The 19316-nt window shown below is 35.1% G+C and overlaps 1 protein-coding gene across 2 annotated transcripts in view; it reads right to left on the reverse strand.

The window, feature by feature from the left end:
- Positions 1 to 19316, reverse strand: part of ncam2 (neural cell adhesion molecule 2) — a 403925-nt gene that overhangs the window by 157299 nt on the left and 227310 nt on the right. The gene's annotated exons all lie outside the window — the stretch shown is intronic.

Consider the following 19316-nt stretch of genomic DNA (forward strand, 5'->3'; position numbering starts at 1 on the left):
AAGGCGAGCAAGGCAAGCCCTGCCTACTTCTGGACATGTACAAGAAGGACACATATCTGAAACACAGAGCAAAATCTAACCTAAGTAACATATTACAAATTTGCAAAAATGTAGACATCGCCCTCTAGAGGATTTGTCATCTGAGACATGCAATGAAATGTACCTGGAGCAATATATTTAACATTTAGCAAAAATGTAAGCTGAGGCATATTTTCCAATGCACCTGGGTTTTTAAATCAGATTCTCAATAAAAATGTAATTATATGATTACATTTATGATGAAATATAATTCTATGTTATTACAGTTTTACACTGTAAAAATGGCCATGATTTTAACGGTAAAAAAACTGTAAAAATGCTACAGTAAAAATCCGTAATCTGGTTAATGTTTCATTAATATTTACAGCGAATAACCATACATTTACTTTCCCAGAATTCCCTGCATGGCACATCAATTTTTATGCTTTTTGTTGACATTAATATAGATCTTTTTTGTTGTTTCCCCATCAGTTATGTACATTAGAGATATACTGTACACTGAAAAAAAATATTCAAAGATGATTTCTTGGATTTACTCAATTTTTTTTACATTGAGTGGTTGTAAACAATTTATTTGGGCTGAATTTAAACAAACAAATTAAGTTGAACATTATTAAATTTAATTTGTATGTTTAAATTCAACACAAATAAATTGTTTGCAACAGTTTTGCATGCAACACTTTTTTCAGTGATGCTACATCTAATGTTGATAAACAATGCTTATTTCATGACTAATTTTATGCGTGTCACCATACTAGTGTTTAGTAGCTGTGTGAATGACACTGAGCACCTTCTTTATAGTCATAATGACAGAGCACCTTCTTTTCTGCTTGTGGTAAAAGTTGTTTGTGATGAGCATTGGTTCATTATGTAACTTTCCATCACCACCTACATATGGCTGTGTTAACGTGTCTATCTGTTAATCAAAAGATGTGTAGATGTTGGTAATTCAAAATACAGACATATTACCTCTATAAATTAATGAAATACAGTAGTTTACTGTAAAAATGAGAAATTACTTTTACGGATTGTACTGTATTTTTAACAGTGAAATACTGGCAACCACAGCTACCATTTTTTTACCGCAAATTTTACGGGCTTATTTTTTACAGTGTATTCTTTACATTAATTAAATAATACATTTTATTGTGAATGCCTTCTTAAAGTATTAAACATCATATAAATATAAACATTGTCAGTGGTCCTTTCATATTGAATTTATTAAAACTACCCTTCAGTTTCAATTTAAAGCAGCTCTTCATTGCTTTTTACTTACAGACGTATGAAAAAGGTTAAGTCCAAGTGCACAACATTTTCACCAGGTGTTTGAAGGTGTTTATTAGCTAAAGTTAACATTTTTGAAGCATTCACTTTCTTTGAACTCCTGAAACAAACTCCAGATTAACTTTGTTTTTCAATCCATTTTGTTAAAAATGACAACAAACCAGTTTGTTCTTTGATATCTCTTGAAGTGTTCCGTGGCCTTATTTCTCTCTCTGGTCATTCAGATACGCTCTCACCTGTGTGCTTTATCTCTTGCTGAGATCTCCTAGTTTGGGTCGTGATAGCATGCAGGTTATCTTTGACACTTCCCTCTGAGCCAAGACTGGAACTAAATGTAATTAAAGCAATTAATTACTTCACACTCACACGAGAGTCAGTTCTCTGATTAAACCTAACTGTCTGTCAGCCAAATAATCTAATTAAACCGATATGAATCAACAGTCATTGAAGCAAAACTAGAGAACACCATTTTTTTCACCAATTTACGAGCAGAGATAATGAAACGAAAACAAACAAAGACACTATTGACACGTCAAACCACCGATTTAGGGCAAATACCTACTTTCTGGCATGAAACATATCTGTTTGAAGAAGTGAAAACACAATAAGTGCTCTGCAATGGCAGCGTGCAGAAATGGAAGAGCGTGGAAAGGAATTGTAGAGATGAGCTGCCAAAGCAATTAGATGTGCAAATAGAGAGAGCCAGCCACACATGTGCAGCCTGTGCCAAAGTAAATAAGTAATGCCCTAAAATATCAATATGTGCCAAAAACAAAAAATAATGTCCCGGACATAGCGGTAAGAAATTGTGTTAATGATAACTAAAAGCCATAATGCAAAGTGCAAGAGGTCTACCTCAGAATATGTGCTCATGCAGGACCTCAGACCAATGAAAAAACTGTTTGAAATCAATGAAGGCCTGAGGTGCCGACATACATCTCTGCTTTACTGTAATTCTGTGGAGTGTTCGCCATTCTGAACATAATGCCAGTGTGGAAGAAATGAGTTAGCGGTAATTAAGCAGGCAGCAGTGCAGAGCCCTCAGGCTGAGTGGCTCCACACCAGTCATTTAACGCTTCACTATGAGGCTCTACACACTTCCTTACTGCCACTGGGGTGATTCTCATGTTTGGAAGAGGTTACTCTTAATGAACCAGTCAAACTCAATCAGTCTGAAGTGACTGTACTGTAATAAAAGAAACAAACAATGAGTGCCCTATAAAGGGTTCACAAAGTTAAAAACACTATTGTACACCAGTAAACATTAGGAATGCTTGCTAGTTTACTACACTGTAAAAAACAAATCTTAAATCTTAAAGGGTACCTTTTTTACCCCTTTTTCAAGATTTAAGATAAGTCTTTTGTATCTCCAGAATGTGTCTGTAAAATTTCAGCTCAAAAAAAATCTTTCAGAATATTGGATTTTTCTGCTTTAAACACAATGTAGCTGTTTTTGTTGCCTGTGCCTTTAATGCTAGTTCTGCCCGCTCACTGTTCCCACGTGCCTGTCAGAGTGTGCCTCAGTCCCTGGCTGTGTCAGATAAACAGCACAGTGACAGACATGAAGGAAGCAGATCTCAGGTAATATTTGTGAGAAATACTATAGTAAGAACCTTTCCAATGATTATTTGATGTATTTGTTATGGAGTTAATTCAAGCCTTTCTGCAACACACGATGTCGTTTTAAAGTTCATGGACGCCCACACAGACACATACAGTGCGTGTGTTTAACTTAGCACTGTTTTTGCATGGCAAATGTGACAGGATAATTAATACTGCTGTATGGATATCCAATATGTTAATGTACAAATTAAACCTATTTTACGTTAACCGGGTTTTAAGCGTCTTCTTTTATAATTGTACTGACATGCAGCTGTGGCGATAAAGATGGTAAAATAGCTGTAATTCATTACAAACATACACTGTTTTAAAAACGTTTTCAACTTGTAAAACTCATTCTTGATCACATTTGATTATGATTGTTGATTACAGCGAGCTGAACAGATCTTTTAATCCAAGTTGCTTTGCGCAAGTCCTGTCTTGTTGATATGTTTATTATAGAGACATGTTAATATGCAGCTGTCAATCAATTCGGTGGGCTGGGACACCACACTCCTACATCACGTTGCAGTCAGCCTCAAAATGGGAGGGATTTGGATCCTATTTTAACGCCAGGAAATTAAAAAAAGGGACTTATTGTCTTTATATCACTCCAGAATGACTGTGGACACACTATACCTACACACAGTTCTGTCTGAACAGTTTACAAAAGATGATTATCATTATAGGTGCCCTTTAAACTTTTCTAGTCATCTCAACTTTTTGGTCATTACATTTTTTACAGTGTAGTACTAGAAGCATAATTTTCAATGAGCACAGATTGGATCCATTTTGCATCTGACAATAAACAGCTCAACATTATTATTGCTGCCCAATTGGTTGCTTGGTTAAACATTCATTATGCCTACTATTCATAGTAGGTTTGTTTTCATCAGTTTATGCTAAAATCACATATAGTTTTAAAATACATATACTTGTCTGATTGGCTACTTTTATTTAAACCAGGAGGGTGGCAAATGTCTCCAACTATGTTTGCTTTACTGCTTTTTCTTTTTTTACCCATTCAGACTTGCCTCAGCATGGTTTTATAAATGTTTATAAATGTTTGTCATACTTTGTGCACTCACAGGTGTCAGTAGTGGAGATTCTGACTGGATAGTTCACTCAAAAATTAAAATTTACTTACTATTTGCTCACCCTCAAGTGGTTCCAAACCTTTATGAGTTTCTTTATTCTGTTAAACATTAGAGAAGATACTTTGAAAAATGTTCAAAACCTGTAACCATTGACTTCTATAGTAGGAAAATAGATCAAAATATCGAAATAACTTCTTTAATGTTCAACAAAATAAAGAAAAGTCAAACAGGTTTGGAGTAAGTGAAGTTTGAGTAGATGCTGACAGAACTTTCAGTTTTGGGTTAACTATCCCTTTAATATTATCCTAATTTACAGTGTTACAGTGTTGGAATTTCAAACAAGGAACACATATTCTAAGAATTAATTAGCAGGAATTTATTTAGCATTAAATCGCAGAGTACTTCTGTTTCCACTGCATATTTTAGTGAAATTCACTTTTAGCAAATCATTAAATGAGATATTTCTTTGACATAATATAACCGTTCACAAGTCAAGTCACACCAAACTATTTTACACACCAAAAAAACCCAAAAATATTTCCTAAAATCAACATTCGCTCGATCTTATACTTTTAGACATTCGTATAAAAAGATCTCCTTCCACATCCCAGCATACCTGTCAACATTGGGATGTAAAAGAAAGGGATACACTGCTATATGAACTCACTGTTTTGAGGGGCAACAGCTCCTGTAATGGAAAGGAAGGGAATTCCGCCGTTTTATATTTATTTTAAAGTGTTTTCATGCCTAAATAAAATAAAAGCACAGAATAGATACACATTTAAGAGCAAGGGGCGTCCCCTAGTGGTTCGGCGGTATGGGTTGCGTATCGGGAGGATTGGCTCATTAGTGTTTATTGCCACCCTTCATAGAAAGATTAAAAATATGGGACAATACCTTATTGAATGATGGTGGGATACAGTTGTAAAATACGAGAGAGTCCCAGGAAAAATGGGAGGGTTGACAGGTATGCATCACAGCCTTTCATATTAAAAGGGAGAGTTCACCCAAAAATGAAAATTCGGTTCTAATTTGACAATAATTGACTTGTTTCTGTTGAACATGAATGTTGGATACCTGTATCCATTGACATCCATACTTTTTGCTTTTCCAATATGGAAGTCAATGGTTACAGGTTTTTAGCTTTCTTCAAAATATTGTCTTGTGTTCAACAGAAGAAAAAGTTAGGAAGCACTAAATTTAGATTTTTGTGTGAACTACCCCTCTTTAAGTGGTTCCTCTAGAAACATGGTTCCACTTAAACATCTTCTTTCACAGTCTGAACCTGTCCACCTTGTCTGAAGGAACTCCTGGATGCTATTGGGCATTTGCACAGCTCTCTCTCCCCTGAGATAAGACTGGATCAGACCACAGTCCTAAATGAAGTGCTAGAGAGAGGACGGCTACATTGCGCTCTCTCTCCCTTTCTCCCCCGTCTCTTCCTCTGCATTCCCCTGCACCCGAAATGTCAGAGTAAATGACTACTGAAAGATCTCTTTCTGTCCTCCCTGCCTGCTTACATCTCTCAGAGGAAATAGAAATGACCAAGGTGTAAGATACCGATAACCGAGACACTTTGCTACACATGGAAGTTAGTGGAAACTAGATGTAGTTCGAACCTTTGGGAATCCGTTCAAATCAAATTCTTCGGAGCAAACCGAACCCACCAAAAAAATCATCTGGGGACGAGCGTTTTCCCAAAAGCTCTATCTAATTAGGTTTCAAGCAAGTCGGCAAAATAGATTCGAGCGGCAAAGGAAAAGGGTCAGGCTCTTGTGAAACTCTCATAAATAGAGCCAAAGGAGAATTGAGCATGAACTTCTTCTCATCGAGGAACCTGCTGGGGTTTGTAGGTTAAGATTTCATTGTGCGGAAATTGAATCAGACTCTCCGTCGAGTCCGTGAGAATTTATTATCATGGCGGAATTGACTTGACACTGGCTGACCTGCTTAAATAAGAAAGATGTGAATGAGTTGAATTCAACTCTTCAGGATGACAATGGCGGCCGGTACGGAAAGGGACGAGTCTTATCTGCTTTAACTCAGTGCCTGAATGTAAAACCGCTGCTCATACTGAAGCCAATCAAGTCCTGAATGCAGGGAAAATTTGTCTCTTATATGGGTTGACCTGAAGCTGCAAAAGCATGCTAACCATCCACAATGCGGATATAGCTGTGACCAAATGTGCTTATTCAGGCTGGCTAACTTTGAGTCCATCGACTTTTCATTCGTCATGACAATTTGTTTTTAAAATGTTCAGCATTTAATATAAACAATTCCGGAGAGATGTCTGACAACAGGCTGTTTACTTTCCTTCTGGAGTGAATTCAGATTCAAATGAGATTAAACGTGAAATGCGGAGGGAGAGACATGTTGGAAATGTTAATTGTTTTCTTTCTCCCTGCTGTCTGGGTCCTGCTGTGTTAATTAAATGCAGACTTCACTTTTTTAATGTTTGATGAGAGCTGCTTTTCCTCCCCGTGTGATATTAATCTGACAGAAGAGCAAACATTAGCAGAGAAAACTACGACAACAAATTCAGAATGATTTAAAGAGACCATTCATAGCCTTCCCAAAGGATGACTTCTGACTGGACTGAAGGCTTTTTTCAAGTTCCCTTTTTTACTGGAGTCTGAACTTATAGTTTGTTTGGCCTATTTGAGAGTAACCTGTTTCGTGAACTTGACGCAATGTGGTGCTGGTGTAGGGATGGATTTTAGTCAGACTTAAATGTGCCATAATATAAAACAACAAAAACTCTGAAATCTGAAGAAAAAGGCCTAGGATAGACTTTGCCCTGTTTCCTGAACTTTCCGTTCCCTCTAGCACAGATAAATACTCAGGTGTGACTGGTAACAAGGTTTTATTCACTATCATTGATAAATTTTGATTAAATCCCAGCAGTAAATCTTTAAGTCACAGGTTAACTTTGACAAAATGACCATTCATTGCTTTCATAGGGTATTTAAAGAGAAGGATGAAATGCTCAAGCTCAACACTATGTATAATTTGGACTTCAATCTATCCTCTTAGATTTGTCTTTGAGTAATTGATGTTGTGCATTTACTCCTGAATTGACTTTTATTGTTTGATTCTGCAATTAGCATGATACACTTTCATCTGGAAAATAAATGTTAACCTTTTAATTAATTCTAGAGTTTCCCGAATTCATTGTACAGGTATGCAGTAGATTAAGTGGAGTCTGCACTACCATTATGATGTAATATGATTTTATGGATTTTCAAGGCGCATTTGACTGTAATTACTAATGTACTGTACATATAAGAGACTGTACAAAGCAGGTCACGGCAGCATGAAGACCTTGTAATCATTAAATCACTGATATTAGCAAGTTTTATGGAAATGACTAAATTCACTACTCTTTTAGTATGAGTGAGCAGGAGGCCACTGGACTACTTGGGTATTAGTTAACCCTACATCCACTGACTAACTTCAGGGTGTCGAGATAATGTCCGTAGACGAAACGCAATCCCGAGGCGAGGAACTCTAAGCGGCGTTTGGGCCCTAATGAACATACAATTTAAGAATATTGCACCCAAGACCATATCAAAATCTAAATCGTATCACTACTAAAAATGTGATCAACTAAAAACATAAATGATAAAACAAAAAACTGGAGTCAGATTAAACTCAGAGCTGAAAACAAGTATAAATAAGATGTAATAAATAACACAATTCTTTTCAGAAGTTCTAAAAAGGCTTACACGCATTTAACCTTCAACCAGTCATCAGATTCTGTCGTTGGGTTGATAGAATGGAATCTTACACTAGCTCCTCATTCTCCTCATTCACCACCCGCATGTAGCATTCACCTGGATGACACAATGACAGCCATATTGTGCCAGACCGCACACTCCACACCAGCTGATTGGTGGAGAGGAGACTGTGATGAGTGATGAAGCCAATTATGATATTGGGATGGTTAGGAGGCCATGATGGACAGAGGCCAGTGGGCAAATTTGGCCAGGATGCCTGGGTTAAACCTCTACTCTTTTTTAAAGGTCAGAACCTCGTGTAATGTCTCATCCGAAAAGATGGCGCTCACTGAGCAGTATAGAGTCTCCATCAATATAGGTTAACTCAATAATAGGTTGAGCGTCCCATGTTGGCCTCATAACACCACTTCCGGCAGCAACTTAGCTTTCTCATGTGGTCTCACAAGCAGCCCTGCTTAGCTTCAGTGGGAGATCATGTGAATATTGCAGAGAGCTAGCTGCCGGCAAGCTCTTAATTAATTTAGTTTAAGAATTCACTCAAAGGATACAAGCGAAAAGGTTTATTGTATATTTAGTGTTAAATGTCCAAGGTACTATTATATGCATACCAAATAAATTAATAAAATTCCATATTATTATGTCCTGAGCAGTAAAACATAAATAAATAAATAAATAAATAAATAAATAAATAAATACATTTATGAAAGAATATATTGTTAACTAAAACTGCATTGATTTATTGAAATACAGTTCCGTATAAACAAAATAAATCCACATTACTGTTTATGAAACCAATACTAACACCTTCCTGATAGTATTGTTAACTAAAAATACATTTAAAGCAATAAAATTTGTAAAAATTAAAATAATATTAAAATAAAGCTCAATGTTCAAGCTAAACATTATTTTTAATTGCAACAACATTATTTAACATACCTAAACGGTTGTATTTTATTACATTAAGATTTATATATACTGTAACAAATTTATTGCCCGTTAATAGTTCATTTCAGTGGTTATACTTTAAAATAAAGCCAAAATTAACCATTGGTTAATGTTTTATGGATGATAATGTTATATGGACGCAAATGTTAGCAACTGCTTGGCTGATATTAGGCTAACATTTGGCTAATATTACGAATAAAGTAAAGTGATACCAAAATAATAATACATGCTATGATAAATAACTACATACATTTTGGAAAGAAAATACCTCTAAGTGAACAAAAATAAATGTGTACTGACCCTTTAACAAACCCCGAAACACAATCTTGTGTCGCATTTCCTTCTTCTAGTGTTGAAGACAGATTGACTTAAGCTGTCTCCTCTGTAGACACACTGCTGATGTCTCACACAGTCTTCAACACTGTCAATCAGTCTGTGCCAGGAGGACTGTGCTATTTGTCAGCCCCATACAAACAGTGAGGCAAGCTCACCACGCTTGTGTAGCGCAGACACAAATAAATACATTTCTCTCTTCGCTCTTCAATCTTCTTCCTCACACCCCACTGGCGGTCTATCGCTTCAGCCCTCCTCAAAAATGAAACCTGTCACGCCGATACATTCCTTTATCCCCTTCAACTCACTTCCACGTCTGAGCAGCAAAGACCCCTCAAAGCTTTCGGCTGCCATCCTCAATCACAAACACATACATGACCAGTCTAAAGTGTGGAATGACTCCGGTTTTAATGCATTTTAGAAAAGTCCCTTATTTGAGAAAAAATACAGTCAAAAAGTTGTAGAATATTGAAACACAAAACTGTTTTAATACTTTTGATTTTAAAATAAATAATTCCTGTGATCAAAGCTGAATTTTCAACATGATTACTTCAGTTTTTAGTGTTACATGATCCTTTGGATTTTATACTTGTTATATCGAATTCCTTGTTGAATCCACTGTTCTCAGCAGGTATTGTTTTTAACCACAGGACACTTGCTTGAATTTCAATCCATTTTATCCTTGCTTCCAAAAATGGTCTCTCTAGCCACTGGCATGCTTCTTGCTGATTAAGTTCAGCTGATATTGACTCTCTTACAGTGCAGTGACCAGTATGTCCCATAGGTGGCAGTATAACAGCTGGCAAAAAACAGACCAAAAATAAATAAATAAATAAATAAATAAATAAATAAATAAATAAATAAATAAATAAATAAATAAATAAATAAATAAATAAATAAAATAGATAATTAAAATACATTTCATTCCCAAATCAAGGCTCTGACAACTGATGATGATTTGATCAATCAATTTTAAATAATTACCAGAGTTAAAACCACAACACACTAGCAGTTTGGGGTAAACGAACAAACAAAATATTATAAGAATATTAAAATTGTATTAAATGTACTTAAACTGTACAGTAGCATTCAAAGTATGGTGTAAAAAAAGAAACATAAAAAAGACTTAATGTTTTAATGCCTTCATTTTAATGCCTTAAAATTTTAAATGTTTAATTTAGAAACTACTATTCTACTATTTTATGCCAAATAAATCCAATGAATTTTAACAACATTACAACAGTCTAATAAGCGCACAACTGTTTTCATCTTTCTAGCTGCAATTGAACAATTTGTATTTCTGTTCATCCAAAGAGGCTGTGAATCACAGTTTGCACACAAATATTAAATAAATTATGTGTTTAATAAAAACTATTTAATAAGAACTATTATCAATAATTAAATGTTCTCATGTCTAACTAAAATTAAAGTTTTCATATTTATTTAAATTTTACAAATTAATATTGTGTAGAAATACTTGTGTAAAGAATATAGCTGAAGTCTGAATTATTAGCCCCCCTGAATTATTTTTTCCCCTATTTCTGTTTAACGGAGAGAAGATTTTTTCAACACATTTTTAAACATAATAGTTTTAATAACTCATTTCTAATAACTGATTTATTTTATCTTTGCCATGATGACAGTAAATAATATTTTACTAGATATTTTTCAGGACACTTCTCTACAGCTTAAAGTGACCATTAAAGGCTTAACTAGGTTAATTAGGTTAACTAGGCAGGATAGGTAACTAGACAAGTTATTGTATAAAGATGGTTTGTTCTGTAGACTATCGAAAAAAAATCACTCAAAGGGGATAATAGTTTTGACCTTAAAATGACTATTAAAAAATTAAAAACATCTTTTATTCTAGCCGAAATTAAAAAATAAGACTTTCTCTGGAAGAAAAAATACTATCAAACATACTGTGAAAATTTCCTTGCTTTGTTAAACATCATTTGGGAAATATTTAAAAAAAAGAACAAAAAAAAAAAAAAACTTAAAGGGGGCTAATAATATTGACTTTGCAATCTGTAATGCAATCTGTAAATGTTGCCAGGGCAGCTAAGAGAAAACAGAGTAAAAGTACTCATGTACTTTTAGCTACATGAGTACTAAAAGTAAAATTGAAAAATGACACTTGCTTATAAAAAATAAATTAATAAAACAACTAAAAAATAAATACACAAATGTACAAAATTAAAAATAAATTAAAATAAAACATAATTTAAAATATAATAAACACTTTTCAATATTCAATATCAGCATTTAACAACAAACATCAGTATTCTATCCATCAAAATGCTAAAACGTCAACCAGTACCCACATAAATACCTAGCAGCAAAAGCTCCACATTTGATGAATTATGCCAATAACATCAACAATTACAATTAAACCCTAAAAAACAAAAGTTGAAAAGATCTGCTCTATCTTCACATAAATAAATTGCATCTTAAAATCTATTTAAAATAGAATCCACAAACCTTTAACAATTCTACTTAATGTCAAACAAACCAAACGAATGCTTTCACAAACATTACAACAGTCTAAACGCACAACTGTTTTCATCTTTGTAGCTGTAATTGAACAGTTTGTAGAACATCAGAAAGGACGGGATGTAAACACAAGCATGGCAGTGTGTCGACACTCCCAGCAGATCCAGCGCTATGTCACACTCTCCCCCGTGCCGGGACGCTGTCAGTAAATATTAATAAGCCACTACATCAACCGAGGGTGGTCCCCTGTCACCAGATTAGCATAATCAGTGCAGTTAAAATGGCCGCCCTCCTTCCAGTGAGGGGAGGATAATGACGCTGATTGAACGCGCCCTTCTAAGAGCTGTGATATACGGCAAAGTCACCGGATACTCGCTGTCCTGCGTGTGATTTGTGGAGCAGGGACTCGTGGGGGATGAACGAGGCCTCTTGGGGATTGAATGTTATGCCAATCATCCTGGGCACTGATTGGATGAAGCGCAGACTGGCCCTGTGGCGCAGGATCAGGTTATAGGAAATGTTTGTTTTTGTTGCTGCTGATGGCCGGTTTGATTTCGGAGGGAACGGCTGGCCAATCAGAAGGGTGCGTAAGGCTAAGTGTAAAGAAAAGAGATCATCATCATGGAGAGGAGTGACACAGATTAAGTATGCAAAACCTGATTAGTTTGTTATTCCTGAAGCAATTAGGACTTTAATGAAATCTGAAAGTTCAGATTCATTTTTCCACTTACCAAACAGATAGCAGTCAGTAGCTATGTTTCCATCCACTTATTTTTATGCACATTTTGGATATGCAAATTAAAAAAAAGGGTTGATGAGAAGCGAATCAGTTATGTAAATGCACTTAAATAACGTATACTAAGTAGGATAAACTTTTTATTCGATAAGAAAAGATGTGTATAAATTACGATGGAAACACTTTAACCGAACAAATTCCAGTACGCGCATTAAAAAAAGTCATGTGATTTTGTTATAAGAGATCATGTGATGATAAAAATACATGTGAATGGACAAACCAGCAGGCTGAGTACATTGCAAAACATCTGAAATATTGTTTTTATCATTCTAAAACGCCATAACCATTCCAGTATTAGTGTTATTACATTAATAATTACCTCCAGTCAAGAGCGTCCCTGTGTCTCACACCTTCAAATGCCACCATGTGTTCATTGAGTTCAAGATTCATGCAGCTTCTCCTACCACAGCAATTTCCATTTTTACTTTTGATATTTGGTGCCAGTTTATCAGGAGATGAGGACTATGTTCTTATTTACTCATTGGATGCAAGTGGTGCTTTATTAGCACGTCTTCTATCCAAAATTCCAGTTTTGTGCATAAATTTCATTCACATCTTTGAATGGAAACATAGCTAGTCACAGACTAAACTACACTCTCAGAAATAAAGGTACGAAAGCTGTCACTGGGGTGGTACCTTTTTAAAAGGTACACATTTGTATATAAAGGGTCCTTATTAATACCTCATATTAGTACCTAAAAAGTACAAAAATGTACCTCTTGAATTTTTTAGAACTAATTTGATGTACCAGTATGAAGGTTTTTTTTTTTTTTTTTGAATCTTTGATGTACCAATGTAAACTCTTTAAGTACAAATGTGCACCTTTTGAAAAGGTACCACTCCAGTAACAGTTCTTGTACATTTATTTCAGAGAGTGTGTGTAAAATAGCTAAAGACTATATGACTTATAGGATATGATGTCACACTCCACAGGTTTTATTTATATTTAGTAAAAATGCTGAGTTTCACACAATCAATATATGTTACAACAGCATAAAGAAATGTATTAGTTTTTACCAAGTTAAGTGACTAAACATAAAACAATTAAGTTGTCACAAACTGTGTTGTTTCAGCTCATTTTAAACAAGTAGTTTAAACAAACAACAAACATAATTTTTTGAATATGTAATAGTTTAGATTTGAAACATTTGTGATTGTAAAGAAATTAATTTCAAGCCTTCACACTTAAATATTGCTTGATAATAATTGCCGGTTTGGCATGCTGTTCCGGGAGAGAACCCTAAGCTCAGTGATAATTGAGCCCAGGGCTCCCGCCTGGTCATTTAGCATGAAAGAGGGGTCCAAGAAGGAGGAAAAAGGAAGATAAAAAAACAAACAAAGATAAAGGTGCGGTCACACTTGACTTTTCTTCCCATAGACTTCCATTCATACGCACGCGAATACGTCAGACCGGAAACGCGGGGTCATGCGTTAAGTTTCGCAGGTTGCTGCGGTGCAAAGTTCAAGCTTGGTGAACTCTGACCTGCTAAATCGCATCACTTGACTGCACGAGACCAATTGAGGATCAAAACATGACCTCTCTGGACAGAAATTTAAAACATGGAGCTATCGCTCGCTTTTTTAATGTCTAATCATCTTGTTTAATCCCGCCCCTTTTCGCAGCGCCACACGACAGAATTTCGCACACACAAAGCCCGGTGTGACCGTAGCTTTAGGGAAGCAAGGTGAAAATGGGCTGTATATTGTAGGCTTGGATTCATGTGATTGGTTTATCGATGAATGCAGATGAGAGACCAGCCGCGATAATTCATATCACGTGCACCTCTTGAAATTAGTTTATAAAACTTCACATTATTTTCAACAAGAACACAATGTTGTTCTTATCTTTCTAATTCACCAAAAAAATTCTACAGAAAATATTTATCCACGAAAATATTGATGACAAAGAGAAATGACTACAAATATTTGAATATTATTTATGTACTTTAAATAGTTCATTAGATTGAAATATAGCAATATTGTAATAATATAACATGGATTTTTCGGATAAAGTGAAAGTTTACTAACTTTTTACTCTCTGTCAAATAATTATAAATATTTATGAGTTTTTTTCTGCTGAACATTGAAAAATATGCACTCACTGGCCACGTTATTAGGTACACCTGTCCAACTGCTCGTTAACGCCAATTTCTAATCAGCCAATCACATGGCAGCAACTCAATGTATTTAAGCATGTAGACATAGTTAAAACGAACTGCTGCAGTTCAAATCGAGCATCAGAACAGGAAAAAAAGGTGGTTTAAGTGACTTTGAACGTGGCATGGTTGTTGGTGCCAGATGGGCTGGTCTAAGTATTTCAGAACCTTTTATTTGAATAAAAGTTTTTTTTTATTGTAATAAATAAAAATTTTGGGATATTTTCTTGGCACACTTTGGGCCCGTTAGTTGCAATTGAGTATCGTGTCAATGCTACAGCCTACCTGAGTATTGTTGCTGACCATGTTCCTCCCTTTATGATCACAGTGTACCCATCTTCTGATGGCTACTTCCAGCAGGATAACACACTATATCAAAGCGTGATTCATCTCAGACTGGTTTCTTGAACATGACAATGAGTTCGCTGTACTCAAATGGCCTCCACAGTGACGAAATCTCAATCCAATAGAGCACCTTTGGGATGTGGTGGAACGATAGATTTGCATCATGATTGTACAGCCAACAAATCTGCAGTAACTGCATGATGCTATCATGTCAATATGGACCAAAATCTCTGAGGAATATTTTCAGTACCTTGTTGAATCTATGCCACGATGGATTAAGGCAGTTCTGATATCAAAAGTGTGGTCCAACCTGGTACTAGTAAGGTGTACCTAATAAAGTGGCCGGTGAGTGTACAGTATTGTATGTTGAAGAAGGTTGATAACTACTAACCATTACTTTCATAGTAGGAAGAAAATATGCAAGTAAATCTCTGAGGTTTTGCATTTTTTCTTTTGTGTTGACAATGAAGACTTAAATGAGAATGAAACAAGCAGAGGTTAAGCAAAGGATCACTGAATTTTAACTTTAACTATCCCTTTGTTAAAAAACATCCTTTGCAATACACCTTTGTGATGTACAGTAGAAATTAAAAAGGCCTTTCAGACTGACAGAAATTAGGCATTTTCTCTGACATGAGCTGACAAAGTTCTAAACATGCTGTTATTTATGCAGCTACAACCAATGAAATTAGGGCCATAAAGAGGAATGAAAACGAAACAAGAAAACATGTTTACTTTTATCTCTGATTATCTAACCCTGCTGAATATCCACCATACTGGCAGAAGTTCAACTGCACACCACACAGAGCTTCACAAGCCCATTTAGATGCAGAGTATAACAGAAGAAAGCCTCGTATTACTAGTCTGAAGCAGCAGGGGGGTGTTAAGATCTGATTACAGCATTCACATGCAGGGCTCTCTTACTGGAAAACAGGTCAAATGCTGAGAGCAGGATTTGGAGCTTGCTTTTCTGGTATTTGCACCAGGATTAGAAACCAGAGTATGAGTAGTCAAAACAGATGATAATTTGGAAAACATATTAATAAGAATGACTCAAGAAATATTCAATGAACGCGCTCAGATCACAAATTAAAAAAAAATGATTAAAGTAGCTCATGTTTAACTACATTTTATAAAGTTAGCTATAATAAAAAAATCTCTCAATGTTGTTCTTGTTATCCAAAGCACAAGAACACCAAACTGTGAGCAATGTGCTGTGGCGCAATTATGCTTGCTAGCTAAAGCTGTTATTAGATATTTTGACTTGATCTTTTAACCCTAAAATAATTTGAATGCTACAGCACTGGCACAAAACATGTTTTGAAAGCAAGATGTCATGGGTTACTGATGTTTTTTTAACAGTGGGATAATGTGTGATTTTCAGTAAATGGGACACAGTGGGTCTTACTAACAGATTTTACTCATTATCTACTCTCACAGAAAGACAGCCATAATGCTAGTATTTTAAAAATGATAGAGCGAACAAAAAACAAAAACAACAACAGCAGAATGACATGTACAACAGAACAATAGAAAGATTGATAGATAAAATAATAGATAGATAGAATGATGAAACAATAGATAAATGGATGGATGGATGGATGGATGGGTGGATGGACTGTTGGAGGATGGATTGGGTAGGTAGGTAGATAGATAGAACAATATATAGAACATAACAATAATGGATGGATGGATGGATGGATGGATGGATGGATGGATGGATATAACCAGATTTACTGTAACTGTAGATAGAGCAATAGATATAATTATAGAACAGTAGAACAAACGATAGAACAATAGATAAGATAGAAGGTTAGAATTATAGACAGACAAAGAGATAGAGACAGACAAACAGATGGATGGATGGGCAGATGGACGAATGGATGGATGAATAGAAAGAAAGACTGATATACATAACTGTAGATAGTTCTGAAGATAGAATGATAGAACAATAGACAGAATATTAGAACAATAGATGTATGGATGGATGGACAAACTTATATAGACTGATATTTATATATATACTAGCTATAACTGTAGATAGAATAGAGTGATAAAACAACATATAGATAGAATTTTAAAATGAGAGAACGATCGAAACAGAGAGATGTACGGATGGATGGACAGACAGATAGACAGACAGATGGAAGGAGATAGATAGATAGATAGATAGATAGATAGATAGATAGATAGATAGATAGATAGATAGATAGATAGATAGATAGATAGATAGATAGATAGATAGATAGATAGATAGATAGATAGATAGATAGATAGATAGATAGATGATTGAAAAACCTTTGTATCATTTTTCAGGACATCTCAGAGCTGATCTCAGGAGAATCATGTCAATGTGAGCGTGATATGAAATAGAATATATTCCGTTATCTTAGAGGCATAATTACCCTCTCTGAGCACTCGGGATAGCAGTGACCCCCGCCATATGGAAAACACAAACTCATCTTCGACACTTTATTGTCTGTGCTCCGGGGGCTGCATGCCTTTCCATAAAGGAAGAACGCAATTTCTCCTGCTGAAAACACCTGCCCAGCAACAGCAGCACAGTAAAACGGACATGCACGTCTCCAGCTTATTATAGAACGCTGAAATATTCTGGTATTTATAGTTGATGGAGCTTCCTCTTTAATTTTTTTCCCTCTCCATTTTTTTTCACTTTAAGAGGACCAACCAGTGAGACTGTTGAAGTAGATGTTGCTCACTCTTTCCTCATAATCTTGAGGATTTCATATAATCCGCAGCTCATCACTGCCGACAGCTGAGTGGCTGTGTGCATTAAAATACCGTCTCTGTCCTGATTCTGCTTTTACTGGTTCCATCAAAATCTTTACAGCGCTGTTTTCCTAGCTGCGAGTTAACTAGGCAGAAAATAGGAAAGACCAAACAAACAAAGCACGGTATGCCGCCAATCAAACCGCATGATCAAACAGGATGCGTGTACGGCTGCATCTCTGCGAGAAACGCAGGGATTTGGTGTCCCAGAAAATCGTAATGAAGTGCCGGGGTTGTCAGGAGACTACACTCAACAGCTGCCGCTTTTGTTATGATCCAGCAAATCGGAGAAGCATAAGCATATTCAATTATATCATTCTTAATACAAGACGCAATTAAGTGGCATTACATTCGCACGATGTTCCGAAATGATTGAGAAAACAAACCTTTATAAGTATAAAGTCAAGTTGCAATTAAACCACATACAGGTAATTTAAGCACAATATTGCAACTGTATATTAGGAAGAAACTTCAAGGGAAGTTTTAGCGAATAACATGAGTAAACATTTCAGAGTTGTAACTTAATTTAATATACTGTATATTAGATGCACTGTACAGTATGTGTGATGTATAACAGATATATATTTTGGTTTAAATGCTCAGACTGACAGATTAACATTACGCTCACAAATGGAAGATCACAGCTCACCCACAAGGATCACATTGCTTTACCCACAAGGATCATATCATTTATTCTTATCATGCTTACTATGCAAGATTTTTCTTCCTTCAAACAATAAATAAATAAATAAATAAATAAATAAATAAATAAATAAATAAATAAAACCAAAATATAAACCAAATATAAATAAATTAATGAATAGACAGACAGACAGACAGACAGACAGACAGACAGACAGATAGATAGATAGATAGATAGATAGATAGATAGATAGACAGACAGCTAGATAGATAGATAGATAAATAGATATATGCTGTCCACTGTGTCTATATATATATATATATATATATATATATATATATATATATATATATATATATATATATATATATATATATATATATATATATATATATATATATATATATATATATATATATATATATATATATATAAATTCCAGTACTTTTCCAGTAAATTAACCAAAATATCTACATTTGGTAGAGGTTGATATTTTAGAAATTATGGGATCTGTTAAAAAATGCATTGAGTGTGTTAACTAATGACATTAGGAGTTAAGAAATGCAATCAAATGTTTTTTTCTTGGTGGGGCAGCTAAAGGGTTAAACATTTTTTAAAGTGTTTTTAGGACTTTCTCCAGAAGGAAAAAAAAAAAAAAGAAAATACTGTGAAAATTTCCTTAATCCTTTAAATATCACTTGAGAAATAATTGAAAAATAATAAATATTACACAGGAGGCTAATAATTTTGCCCTCAACTGTATATAAATCTGGCTTACAAAATGTAAAAGTGCCCTAAAATCTATTTACAGTGTGAACCATGTACTGTAAAATGACTGAGAAAACAAAGGGTATAAAAATCACACTGAGTCAAAACCAAGGTGTGACAAATGTTCTCATGTTATTGCATCAATACACACTTTACCTCCATTGCAATAAAACTCTGCAATGGCACTCAGTTGAAGACTCGCTAGACGTTATTACTGTCACCCCTGCGTAAGTGTCTCTTACTGTGCTAAAGAACTACTTGACAAAGTTATACGTCGTACTGTTCCTGTCC

This window comes from Danio aesculapii, chromosome 9, assembly GCF_903798145.1.
Source record: "Danio aesculapii chromosome 9, fDanAes4.1, whole genome shotgun sequence".
Lineage (NCBI taxonomy): Eukaryota > Metazoa > Chordata > Actinopteri > Cypriniformes > Danionidae > Danio > Danio aesculapii.